The following is a 13165-nucleotide window of genomic DNA, read 5'->3' on the forward strand; positions in this document are numbered from 1 at the left end:
TTGCAAGAACATATTTGATATTGGTAATAGAAAGCCCATGTGTCATGCTATATTGAAAGGAGATGTTTCAAGTCTGGGCATATTTGATTTTGCAAGAACATATTTGATATAGCATAAATTGGTTGTATCCGATGTTTCAAGTCTGGACTGTTCCTCTGTGCTAAAACTTAATTTAAATTTCAAAACAAATCGTGTTTGAAATAGACATTGTGCTGTTTGGTGTAATGGTCCATTTGTGTAACCATGTATGCAGAGAAATCCTTAATAGGAAAGGAGATGCAAGCCTGACTCCGGATGGGCCACACAAACAAGTCTAAGTATTATACAAACATGTTTTTTTTCAAACTCAGATTTCTCATGGTGATAACGATATTTTGGACTTTAAAAAATACTTCCTTAGTCATGCTATATTGAAAATATGTTTATCATGATGAGAAATCTGAGTTTGAAAAAAAAATCTTATTTCTATAACATGCATAGATCAACTAAGGAAGTATTTTTTGAAGTTCAAAATATCGTTATCACCATGAGAAATCTGAGTTTGAAAAAAAAAACATGTTTGTATAATATTTAGACTTGTTTGTGTGGCCCATCCGGAGTCAGGCTTGCATCTCCTTTCCTACTAAGGATTTCTCTGCATACATGGTTACACAAATGGACCATTACACCAAACAGCACAATGTCTATTTCAAACACGAATTGTTTTGAAATTTAAATTAAGTTTTAGCACAGAGGAACAGTCCAGACTTGAAATAGCAGATACAACCAATTTATGATTATGATGGAACAAGGTGTCAATTTAGACTAAAGAGTTATTCGAAATGTGTTTCATTCGTTCTTTACAAAGTGCTAAGATACAATTTCACTGCACATAAGAATTTTCAAGCTCGTTTATGAAAAGGTATTTTCATGCATACAAACCATAACTAAACAAAGTGAATGTAAATATATATGACTGAGTCATACTTCCTAATACAAAATCAAGTAGGTAGGCCTGTTTTAGAGATTGTGGTAAATTACAGTTCATTATTACAAGCAAAATGTTTTTGCTTCGGAGAAGAACACTGATATCTTTGTCTTCATATCCTTTTCTTCGCAGAGCTGGAGTGTGATGCCTTGCTCCTATTCATGGCTCTTGACCTACAATTTTTGAACAAACTAAATTAGTTATTCATTCAATGGGAAATCTGAAGTGGGGATTACTTTGCCAATATCGCTAGCAAGTTTATGAGGGAAAAGAAAGCAATGTAACTTCCAAAAGCAAAGGTAAGAATGAAGTACTACTGTAGCTGGGAAAGTAGGAACATGAGCTGCGACATGTTTCAGAAAAATGGTCGAGGTTCCCTGATCCTAATAATATGAGCTGCGATTATTTTGTCAGGGACACATGGTTGTATATAACTTTCACAAGCAACATCCCATATGTGACAACCTACCTTCAACCACAAAGCTATATAATATATATAATGGTGAAAAATGGAGCTTTCGATAACCTGCATACATATTTTTCCTAAAGCAAAGCTAAGAATGAAGTACACAGTAATTTAACTGGAAAAGTAGGAAAATTAAATCATATACTCTGAAACATATTGCAGAAAGAGAAGTGTGAAGCACACTTCCTTAAAATTTGAACATAATCGGACATATATTTTTGTTGAGCCTGCTATATATCTATGGGGAGGCATGGATAAGAAAAGATAGAAATTTAGAAAATGTATGCAAATTCACATATATTTTTCTAAATCCCATGGAAATGTGTTGGTCCACTTGGTCTATCAGGTTGGTGTATTTCAAAAAAGCAAGTGAGACAGCTAATAGTTTGGATAAAACCTCTATAGATAGTAGAAAACAACTTCCAATGATTCAACTGTACATACTAAAAAGTTCGCCAGGAAATGAGACGAGCCAGCAAAATGCACTAAGTTACAGAAGAAGCACCTGAAATACAATAGTGGCAGTTAGTTTGGCAAGAAACATGCATATATTTGAGTGCAATTCACATACTCTAGGCCATCATTCTCACGCATTTTTTCCTAGCAAGTAGAAAGCATATACAAAGTATGAAAAGGGGATACAGATTACACAACAAATAGTAGTTTCAGAGCTTTAGAAGGCCGGCCAGTTTTGCATAGTATGCTTTCACCTATGGAGAACTGGACGATGTACTACTAATTTCAGAGTCAAGACATATTTCAATCTCTAAAAGTAACCTGATACAAATCATCTACTACTCTAGAAATTTGATTTATGACGGCTAACCAACATGGAACGATCATCTGACTTTCTGGCTATACTAACGTGTAAATATTTGGCATGTATAGACTATAGGGTCAACCATACAATATTATTTGCAAAAGCAAGGAAGGTTGCTGTAGCTAGATAAATGACTCGTTTCAAGTTGACTGCCAAATTTTTATTACAAAGTGGATGCCTACTAATAGCGCATCTCGGGGAATCACAGTGAGATTGAAAGGCCTGGAGAAATGCAAAACAGTAAGATAAAATTCAGACATTGGCATAGAGAGAAACTAATAGAAAAACATGCACCATCAATCACTCACCAAGGTCAGCAGCTGGACAATAGCTGAGCTGCCGTAGATGGTTACCAAGTAATGAACAGAAGGAAAATCACTACAAAATAACCATGAGAGCACCAAACTATCTGCAAACATGAAGGCCCTTTCTTGGATTAGACAGCACGAGTACGCCACGATGATCCAAAGAACAAAAATATGGATTTAAATTTATAGAGCAATGCTAGGAAGATATTGACTTGAAGAAAGCAACGAACCTGCAAAAATATCCTCCAAATTTTGCATGAAAATCCATCGAATATATCCTTGATCGCATATTTGTCTCTGTCGAGGTACTCTACAGGAAGGTTCTCCAAAAAACAGAGTAAAGTTGTTTTTCCTTTTTGAGAGTTTGATAGCAAACCTGCAATGCATCAAAAAAGGATTAGAATTGATAAGAAAATAAATCTCTGCTATTTTATAGTCGAAGAACATGCTTCAATTGACAAAAATACAAAAACATTGAATTTTGACGGTGTAAGGAACCTGCAGTGATATATTGAGCCATAAACTACTTTGCAATTATATATTGAACCATAAACCTGAAGCTCTACTTTGATGCCAATAAATTTATAACTGGGAAAGTAGGAAAATGAAATCATATACTCTAAAACATATTGCAGAAACAGAAGCATGAAGCACACTTCCTTGAAATTTGAACACAAGTGAACATTCATTTCGAATATGTAGCTAACATAAACTTAAGCAAGACTATTCAAATGGTCATGGTACATGGTGGATTTATCATAATTGATATTTGGCTGGAAGTGGATAAGTTCTCTAGTTATTCTGAAGCTCATTTTCAGTAGTCAGATAAATCGACCTGATTTCCCAGCTTAGACGTTTCAGACATGTCTCACAATATGATGTGACCATGGCTTCAATCCCATATTCAATTATGTATGAAGAGAGACCCCATTTGGGTACAATCTTGGAAAGCTATTTGGAAAAGAGAGGCCCCATTTGGCACATACTGATACATTTAGATCAAACCCCATGTGTAGTGGGCGCAACAGTGGCGGTTGCAAACAAAGAGCCTTACCTGAATGTGAAACGATGCTTAGCATTCTACCTCACCAATTGATCTGCGAAGGATCTTCACAAAAGAGAACATATTAGAGAGAGAGAGGATTAGGCAAATGTATATAGCAAAGCATCTACAGTAATGTCATCACACTGCCAGTTTCAATTCACACAAAACAATTGACAATTTAGTCAACAAATAGCTTCAAGTTCTCATGATCATAGTTGATTTCATGATCTAGTCCACCATGTTGATGCTTTGAATATCAATTAAAAAAGTTCATTTGAAAGGGTTATTTTAGACTACATAACTTGAAATGGTGTAGCAATTAAGTACTACAGCAGACCGAATAGTAACAGGCCAATTATAAACAATGTAGTGCAGTGCCCTTTTCCTTATGATGGTGTTCCTTAGTGTAACCTACAAACCAAATCGAGCATGAAAACAACCATGTTACCTATTTTTGTGCTACATATACACTGAAACCAAGTAAGATAATGTAACCTAACAAGAAGTACAGTATCGTTGATAACAGAATAGAAATTGAGAACTGGCCATTCCAAACAAAAACAACATTGTTAGTGCTGCAAAAATGGATAATCCAACGTCAAATAGTGATGCCTCCGTCAATCAAATCCCTGGGAATTTTCCTGCAGATAGCATAACACAAAAACAAATCTCAAAACACTGTACAACTCAGTAGAAATCCAAAAACTGCACTGGACAATGCCAGCAAAAAAGTAACACCCCACCGACAATCATTAGACCATACCGGAAATTTTGCATTTTCAGTGTTAAGATCGTTCATAAATATATCATCTATAGTGCAGTTCTCCAGAAATAGACGAGCTCAGCTAATCATTCTGTTCAACAAAAAGACCTAAATCAGTACTGCCGACTATCCATGCTCGAAGTAAAAACATCAATTCATAGCTAATCCCCAAATACAGATAGTAATCCAACGAAATCAAAACACCGCAGTCACCAAATATGGAGATCTGAAGATCGGAAGGGAGGCAGGTGGTACCTGTAAAAGTCCGTCGTCGACGGACTTGAGCTTGCTCGAGGAGTGGCCAAACGCACACAACACACATGCAGCAAGCAGGGCAGGAGGACCAGGGAGAGCAGGGATTCAGAGGAAGTTACCTTGCCGGGACTGGATTCCTCGGGGGCAATGGTGGAGCTGACTCTCGGCGGCGACGGAGATGACTCGAGGCGGCGGCCAGGGCGACTCCACGCGGCGGCCAGGGTGACTCCATGCGGCGGCGAGCAAATCCAGGCGGCAGCGGTGGCGAGGCCATGTGGGCGCTCTCGATCCAATCAGCGGCGGCAAGTAAGATTAGGAGTGGTCTTCTCCTAGGCTCGGGCTGATGGGATCCCCGACGGCGCATCGAGGGCAGCGGCGTTGGAGAGGAGGGAGCGGCGAGGAGACGAGGTGGAGGGGGCTCGAGGGCGGCCACGTGGGAGAGGAGGGAGCAGGGAGAAGACGAGGCGGAGGGGTCGCGGGCCTGACAAGAAGGGTTGGCGCGGCGGCTAGGGTTTTGACCCTTTTGCACGTTCCACAGGACGAGCGCGGCGCTCGGGCAGTGGGATCGGCGAATCCCGACCGCAACCAGACGTGCAGCCAGTGCCACTGACGAAAGGGACCAGGAGCAGCACCGGCCCACCCGTCATCACTATAGGACAGACGCGGGTGCATAAGCCGGGTACACACACATCGTCCTATCCCTGGGCACTGCTCCCCATAACGCACGCCGCGGGCAGTGCGAGGAGCAGTCCCCAGGCGCGTTTGACCCGCGACGCGACGTAGGAGGCAACGCTCACACGAGAAAGTCACATAAATGAGAGTATGAGACCGACCTGTGGGACCAAATAACAGGCAGGATCACTTACAGCCGCACAACAGGCGAAACGGAGGGGCTAGCGGGAAGCAGAAACGAAGCAGCGTCCGCGACGCGCGCACGCGGCGCTGCAGAAGAGGCCGCTCGCGCACCCCGAAAACGGGCACCCAGCCAATCGAAAATCGCCCGAGCCCACAGGTCATTCCCCGTCCACGTTTCACCGCGCGGTCAAAACGACAGCAAACGTTTTCAGGCCAGATCCAACGGATAGCAGCAAAAAAAGACCGCGTTGACCCTGATCGAACGACCAACGAAGGCTGAAATCGGGGAAGCCTTCTCCATGCGAGTTGGCTAGCTCCTTTTTTGTTTTAAATGAAGTTGTTTCTACCTTCGACAAGCTTGTTGCCGTTCTTCGTGGTTTGATCGGATGGATATTGCTCAAAAATCAGTTTCTGTACACGGATGAGTACTGTGATGCAATTCAATACGAGGGCCTTGTGTTTGCTGCCACCACTCATGGCACTGTTTTTGCATGGAATCCTTATGCTTTCGGTACGTTTGTCTTCCACCATAATTATAATTGTTTCATCCACATGCATGCGGGTTAGCAAGTTTCTCTTTACTAATTAACCTTCTTCTTGTGTTTCCAAGGTCCTGTGAACATTCCACCACCCATACTTGAAAATTTTTATAACCAAGAGGGAGATGACGATGGTGATGATCACGAGCATGAGGATGAGTAGCGCCCATATACTTTGTGGCGCCTGGCAACTAATTCCGATGGATCACCTCTTCTTGTGTGTATACAGCCCACTGATGATGTACTACTAAGGAAGCAGGTGTAGTCTCCCATGGTCGCACTCTCTGGACCTATTCCAACACCCGTTGCATGGTATTCGGGATGGATACTAGTGTGCTAGTGCCAACTCCTTCTCCCTGGTACAGAATTGATAGTCTTGGAGAAAACTCGCTCTTCCTTGGACAAAACTATCCAATGATGGTGAAAGGCGATTCAACTGTTGTTGACACAACATTACTACCATTTATGAGAAGTAACTGTGTCTATACCTCGGACATTTGGGTGGTTCCCTACCCTGGTACTAATATAGTAGGCAATGGATGATCAGTCCTGCGTTGGTCTCCAGATCGACAATGGATGGCCCGTACAATTGATGAAGTAAGTACATGTGATGAATCTAATGATAAATGATAGTATGAAGTAAGTACATGTGATGAATCTAATGATCATTCCAGATGTAAATGTTTTTCTCCACATATACCTGGTCAAACTTTTCTGAGGTTTGACTTTTCAAAACATCCATATGCTTATGGACGTGACAGAGTCCCGAGAGAGAGAGAGAGAGAGAGAGAGAGTGAAAAAAGTGTGTGTGCGTGTGTGAAAGAGACATGGACAACACACGATAAAAGTAGAGAAAAAGCATGCGTGTCTTATGCAAACATATCACACATGCATCTTCGATAACGGAGGCAAGGTGAGGAGATAGTGTGTGGTTGTTTGGAACCGAGAGAGCAAGACCCCTAGCATGTGGCCAAGAGGGGTCTGACAAACAAGGGAGATAGGTCGAGAGAGACGTACGGAGAAAATGCAGACATGGGGAGGAGAGAGTGTATGTTTGTCATAGAGAGATCCCCTAGAGATTGTGATGGGACTACATGGGTGGGAGATCGAGTGACAAGGTGTGTGCGCGATAGAATATGCCTCGAGAGATATCGAGATAGACGTATGGATGGAAGGAGACAATACGTGTGTTCTTGATGGCTAGTAAGAGATAATCATACTTAGGAGGGGGGAGTGCTTGCGCCTATGATGGAGTGAGGGATTATGGTACTTAGGGGGGTGCATGTCACACGGGGAGAGAACAAGGGCAGAGAGTGTTGGATGGGTCTATATGTATAGCGCGAGCGAGACATGTGTATGTGTGAACCAGGGAGATATAAGGTCAATTTGGCTTGCGTCCTGAGCATCTTTTGCCTGGCCTGGGGTTGTGGCTGGATTTCATCCATGCTTGTTTGGTTGCTACCCTGTTAAAAAAATCCCGCCTGGCCTGGGTTCCCTTGCACTTTAATTAGCCTGGCTGGACTCCAGACACTGCAAGTAGCCTGGCCCAGGCAACCGATTTCGAACGCCTGGCTGTGCCTGGTCGTGCGGCCACGAGGCTAACAGCAACATGGATGGATATTAGCATTAAATAATTGCTGCATGGATTGATTGATGGGACGTTGATGCTTTGCCTGGCCCAGGCATGAACCAAACACTTGAACACCACACAAGCCTGGCCAGGCAGAAATATTTTACATCTCACGTCCACAACAGGCAGTACTGGCCATCAAGACATGAGGGTCAGGTCACGAACCAAACTGACCAATAAAGTTTGAGAGAGATTGAGGAGCCCCGATAAGGCTGAGTGGTGCGTCAGATAACTGAGAGGGGGAAAGAGATATTCCATCCGCTTGATAATGCAGTGCACGTAAATTTTTTAGAAGTCAAACTTTGGAAACTTTAATCAGGTTTACGCAAATGTTATTTATATCTACAATACCAAAGATACATCATACAAAACTACATCTCATGGTGAATCTAATGGTATATGTTTGCCGTACTAGATGTAATTGTTTTTCTCCACGTACATGGTCAAACTTTGTGATGTTTGACTTTTCAATAAATCTATATGCTATGGACCGAGGAGAGTGCCTAAGTCGAGACAGATCAAGTGCGTGTGAAGGAGAATGAGTAAGTGTGCAAAAAGAGTATGTGTGTGAAAGAGAAAGTGACAGCAAACGATAAATTAGAGAGAGTGTGTGTTTTTTCGTTTCTTATGCGAACATATCACGCATGCATCTCCGAGATGGAAAAGCGAGGCAAGGAGATACACGAAGATAGCTAGTGTGTGATTGTTTGCAATGGAGAGAGACACCCCTGTAGCACATGTCCAATAGAGGTCTGGCCAACAAGGAACAAAGGTCGAGAGGGACACATGGATGGCATGGACGCATGGGGAGGGAGAGAGGGTGTGTTTGTCATAGAGAGATCCCCTCGAGATCGTGAGGGGACTATATGGGTGGGAGATCGAGGGAGTGTGTGCGCGATAGAAAGATGCCCCGAAAGAAATCGAGATAGACCATGCATATGTTTGTGATGGAGACTAAGATTAGCTAGTCATATACATATAGGAGGGATTGCGTGTGCCTACAATTAAGTGAGAGACCATGGTACTTGGCTAGCTAAGCATGAGATTGTGTGTGTGTGCGTGTGAGATGGAGAGAGAACGAGGGAGAGAGATAGAGTTTTAGATGGGCCTACCGAGTGCGAGTGAGATATGCATGTGTATGTGTGACTCAGGTGGATGGAGAGTTTGAGAGAGGGGGGGAGAGCTCCGAGACGACAGAGTGGTGCGTGAGAGAGTTACGAGCAAAAAGCCAAGGAATTTGTGTGCGTACGATGAGTGCACCCAAGATATCTAGCTTGGACTAGCTAGAGTATCATACGTAGTGTGCGAGAGAGACCTATAGATGGTGTATATATGCATGCGAACTAGAGAGACCCCCCCCACACACACAAAGAGAGAGAGAGAGAGAGAGAGAGAGATGGAGAGAAAGGGAGAGGGACCAACAAGGTTTTTGTGTCGGATGCGTACGACAGAATTGAAGATTGCCGGCGAGAGAGAGAAAGAGAGAGAGAGAACATGAGTCTGGAAGAGGGGGAGGTCGCATTTTATGCATCAAAGACTAATATAAACCATGTTTCGATATAAACTTGGATTCAAATATTTAAATTGGAGAACATGTTGTCTGCAATCCACACATGAATGGATATATGCGTATATCAAACAAGTTCATTAATTTTACTTTCAACATGTTCATGGAGTACTATAATACTGTACAACATGCTACTTGATTGAGGTGTTTAATTTTGGATTTAGTTCACTATTTTGACCTACTGAACGAGCTATTTCATTGAATCGAGATATTTCATTTTGGGTTTGATTCGCATTTTTGAGTGGGTCAACTATTTGTCATATAGTAAATCGCTAGCAACGAGTATGTAAAAACGCATTACTCCCAAGCATCATCTCTCCATCTAAAAAAGAAGTGGCAAGCTAATATTTTAAAATTTGATTCAAATCGACTTGGTAAGGTAGACGTGGATGCTCGTTCTCCCAAAATTTGAACGAACCGTTAAACATCCTCTCTGCTCGGTGGAATTCGCCCGAGCAAATAAATGGGAGACGCGAAATTACCGTCCTATGTGGGACACGCATCAATTGGCCCGTTGTACATCGAGGGTAGGTTCGTAACTTCATCCAAGCGCGCCTTCTCCTCGGCCGAAATGACATGTGTCGAATAATTCATAAACCATGGTCGGCAAAACACGCTCTCCTCGCCCGAAATAGCTCGCGCCCATTATTTCAAAACACGCTCTCCTCGCCCGAAATCGCTCGCGCCCACTATAGTTCAAAACACGCCCTCCTTGCCTGAAATCGCTCCCGCTCACTATTTGGGGAGAACCAAAGTTACTCTACTATCCCCGACCCTCACTACACAGACCCAAGCCGAGAAGCCTATAGGCAAGGGTAGAACTGTAACTCCCCCTCACATTTCAGACAATTGCGTCCGTAAGACATGGTTCCACTTCCCTCCCAATCCCCCCCGCCCGCCCCCATTCATACCTCGTGGGTGCCAAATCACCTTCTCCCCGTGAAGCTCCCTTCTCCCGAGCCGCGAAACCTCAGCCCCACCTCCATGGCACCCCCACCGCACCAATTTTACAGCCGACCTCCTCCCTAATGCCGGAGACGTTGTCCATTTGCCGTCGTGCACTGGGACGTGTGCCTCTTTGTAACACCCCCGGTTTCCAATAATCGATTTTTCCATAAATCGTGCTTTCAGACTCTCTTTATCCATGTTTACTTGGTCCATCAATTCATAAATCCGACTCTTTAGTTGCGTCGGGCTCGCCGAGATAGTCGAAATGCCTTACCTATTTCCTTGAGTCGGACTCCGGGTCCATCTCCTATGATTTATTTCAATCCCATGGCTTATATTATTAGGGATTTTCAAAATATTCTCTAATTCAGGAAATAGAAAAAACTGAACCTTATCTCTTACCTCTCCCTCACAGTGTGAGCTCTCCTTGTCCATAGGAGGCGTGCTCCACATCTTTCTTCTCTTCCCCAAGCCGAAGGGAAGAATCCCTTTCTCCTCTCTTCTCCAGCCAGCCTACTCCCTCCTCCCTTCCCCACTCCTCCCCAGGTTCCTCCTTGCTGCACCACGCCCTTCACCACCTCCATGGCTGCCCTTTGATTTAGGGCTTTGAGGAAGAAGGAAATGAGACAAGAAGAGGGAGAACAAGAAAGCTTCCCCAACTTTTCCCCTAACCAAATCTTTGTGATTTGACCATAGAGGTGAGGTTCCCCATCATTTATGATCTCTCACCCTCTATTAGTGATGATTCATGGAGTATAGGGTTAGGACTAGAAACCTATGTGAAGGAATTGGGGAAAAAGTTGTTCATGCTGCTGTTTCTGGGCGTTCAGATCTGGAAACCAGCAATTTCGAGTTCCTATATGGCAAAATTAGGTGGGGGTCATGTGGAATGTTTTGTAGGTATTGTTCCCACGATCGTTTTGAGTGGTCATTCACTCAATTTGGTTCAGCCGTTTAGCCGGGGCGATAAAAACAAGTTGCTGCTCTGTTTCTGCAAAACAACATTTCTATGGTTTTTGCCCATAGCTTTTCAGGATCTTCGAGGGCTGATAAATTGATGCTATACAATTGTATAGCTACCTGATACCTTTTAGTTCATAGATCAATTTTATTTACTTACTCCCCATGAGTATTGGTCTTGCTATGGATTTCCAAAGGCGGCTACTCATTATTCCTGAATCTGAAAACAGCAGAGATGTTTTTGCTGGTTTTGACCCCCATAACCTCATAATCTGAGGTTGAATAGTTGGAGTTATTTGTAGATGAGTTCCCCATGAATCCATAGCCACCTCGTTTGCATGTTTTAGAGCTTCCTAGCTTGAGCTATGATTTTTTCCGTGAAGGGACAGCAAAGGGTTGCTTCCCGGGAATGCCATTAGGCGCGTTTTTGTGTGTGCTTTACATAGCCTGCTTTGATGCAATCTTTAAAACTTGTATGTATGTCTCTACAGCAGGTTGCAGCACAAATCCACCGGAGATAGCCTCGCGCCACCTCCCTCGCAACGGTTGAGGCGAGTACACCGGGCAACAAGACCTAGATTGCTCCCTTAATATTATGTCCATGTTCACGTTATTCCTGTACATTCATGCAATGGTGAACATACAACTCCCTAGTGTACATTTCAATACACCATACCACTGGTATGTGATAGGGATTGGTTTTTCTTGGTTCTTGTTAACAAATCCATCATGAGTGAATCTTCCAAGTTCAAGGAGTGATCCTTGCTTCGCGAGTGTATGGTCCTTCGGGTCCGTCCTCATGTTATGGTCCTCTCACTTGGTGAGGGTTGAAAAGGAGTGAGGTGAGACGTCGCCCCTCCTCAGCTTGCCGGCAAAAGCTCAGAGCCTAGTCCTCGGTCTTATTTGGTTGCATCTTTTCTTCATGTTTTCTCATGCCATTCCAAGCATGGAAGATTCGAGTATAGTATTTACTTGATCAAGCATGGTTCATATTCATGGTATTACTTGCCATTTTATTACATGCTTTGTTGTGTACTCGCTGAGTCTTTGGACTCACCCCTCGTGGACTTTGTTTCAGGTACATCACCGTGAGGCCTTGCAAGTATTAAGAAGGGCGTAGCTCCCATGGGTGTTCACTCACACATTTCACACCCCTTCCATCCACCTAGCCGATCATGATAACTCTCATATTTAGTTCATGATTCTTGGTAGCTAGGATCTACTTGTGGTGTATAAACTTTGCCTTGGTTGGTTTCCATGATCACTATGTTTACCTGTCAAGGTGGGTTGGAGTTGACTAGTCCCCACCTTGCACCATGGTGTGTTGGAACGTATGTTTTGTTTGCTATGTGTAGCATAACAGTTGGTGGCTTCACCACTTTGCTCTACATGGGTTGTAGGAGCTTGTTGGATGCTTCTGCTTGTGATATTATGAATATATGCTCTGTTTATTCATTTGCCTGTCGTGGATGTCCAACGGTACAAAGGAAGTGCTGCCGGATTTTCTCACAAGCATGTTTGGTTTGTTTTCATTCTTGGTGATAGCATTCCTTCCTACAAGGAGGGGTGTTATACTCTTACTCCATGCTGCTGGTGCTGCCTCGACGACGGCCGCATGAACCGTATTGGAGCCGTCGACCATCGCAACATCGCTCTTTCCCTGCCGCCGGTCGCCACCGCAACCGCTGTCGGCGTTCTGGGAACGGGGGTCCCCAGACTTGACTGCCTGCGGCGTGGCTCAAGCGGTGGCCCAGTACAGCCCATCTTCATCAACTCAAGCTCAAGACCCTCACGAAGGCCCAAGCCTTGCGGGGCGGGCGACAGGAAGCTTCCTCAGGTGCGGACTCGTCAGGAAGGCTCGCGAGGAGGCGGAGAGATCAAGGCAGGGGTACCTCGCGAGGTGCCTATGACGCAAGCCATGACGACCCAAGCCAGGCGGGCGCCGGCCTGCGCAGTGTCCTTGTTTCCTCTTTGGTGCAAAAGCGGGCAAGCACAGGCCAAGGTATCAGGCAAATGATACCATTTCGGTGCAACAAGGCCAA

General features: G+C 44.0%; 2 long non-coding RNA genes across 9 annotated transcripts; one reads left to right on the top strand and one right to left on the bottom strand.

Annotated features, from left to right (window-relative positions):
• Positions 1–794: 794 nt before the first annotated feature.
• On the bottom strand, positions 795–5112 carry LOC119278031. 7 transcript variants are annotated; one of them, XR_005137449.1, is made up of 7 exons: positions 4744–5109; positions 4370–4460; positions 3616–4247; positions 2792–2937; positions 2562–2662; positions 1878–1938; positions 861–1140 (listed from the first exon to the last, which is right to left on the bottom strand). It is a non-coding gene; the product is annotated as an uncharacterized LOC119278031 (long non-coding RNA). The 7 variants fall into 7 exon arrangements; XR_005137452.1 differs by having other exon boundaries at positions 4625–5109; XR_005137455.1 differs by having other exon boundaries at positions 1878–2475; positions 4370–5112.
• Positions 5113–10573: 5461 nt separating this feature from the next.
• LOC119278032 lies at positions 10574–12578 on the top strand. 2 transcript variants are annotated; one of them, XR_005137456.1, is made up of 2 exons: positions 10574–10861; positions 11615–12578. It is a non-coding gene; the product is annotated as an uncharacterized LOC119278032 (long non-coding RNA). The 2 variants fall into 2 exon arrangements; XR_005137457.1 differs by having other exon boundaries at positions 11618–12578.
• Positions 12579–13165: the final 587 nt, after the last annotated feature.

The sequence above is a fragment of the Triticum dicoccoides genome, chromosome 3B (assembly GCF_002162155.2).
Source record: "Triticum dicoccoides isolate Atlit2015 ecotype Zavitan chromosome 3B, WEW_v2.0, whole genome shotgun sequence".
Lineage (NCBI taxonomy): Eukaryota > Viridiplantae > Streptophyta > Magnoliopsida > Poales > Poaceae > Triticum > Triticum dicoccoides.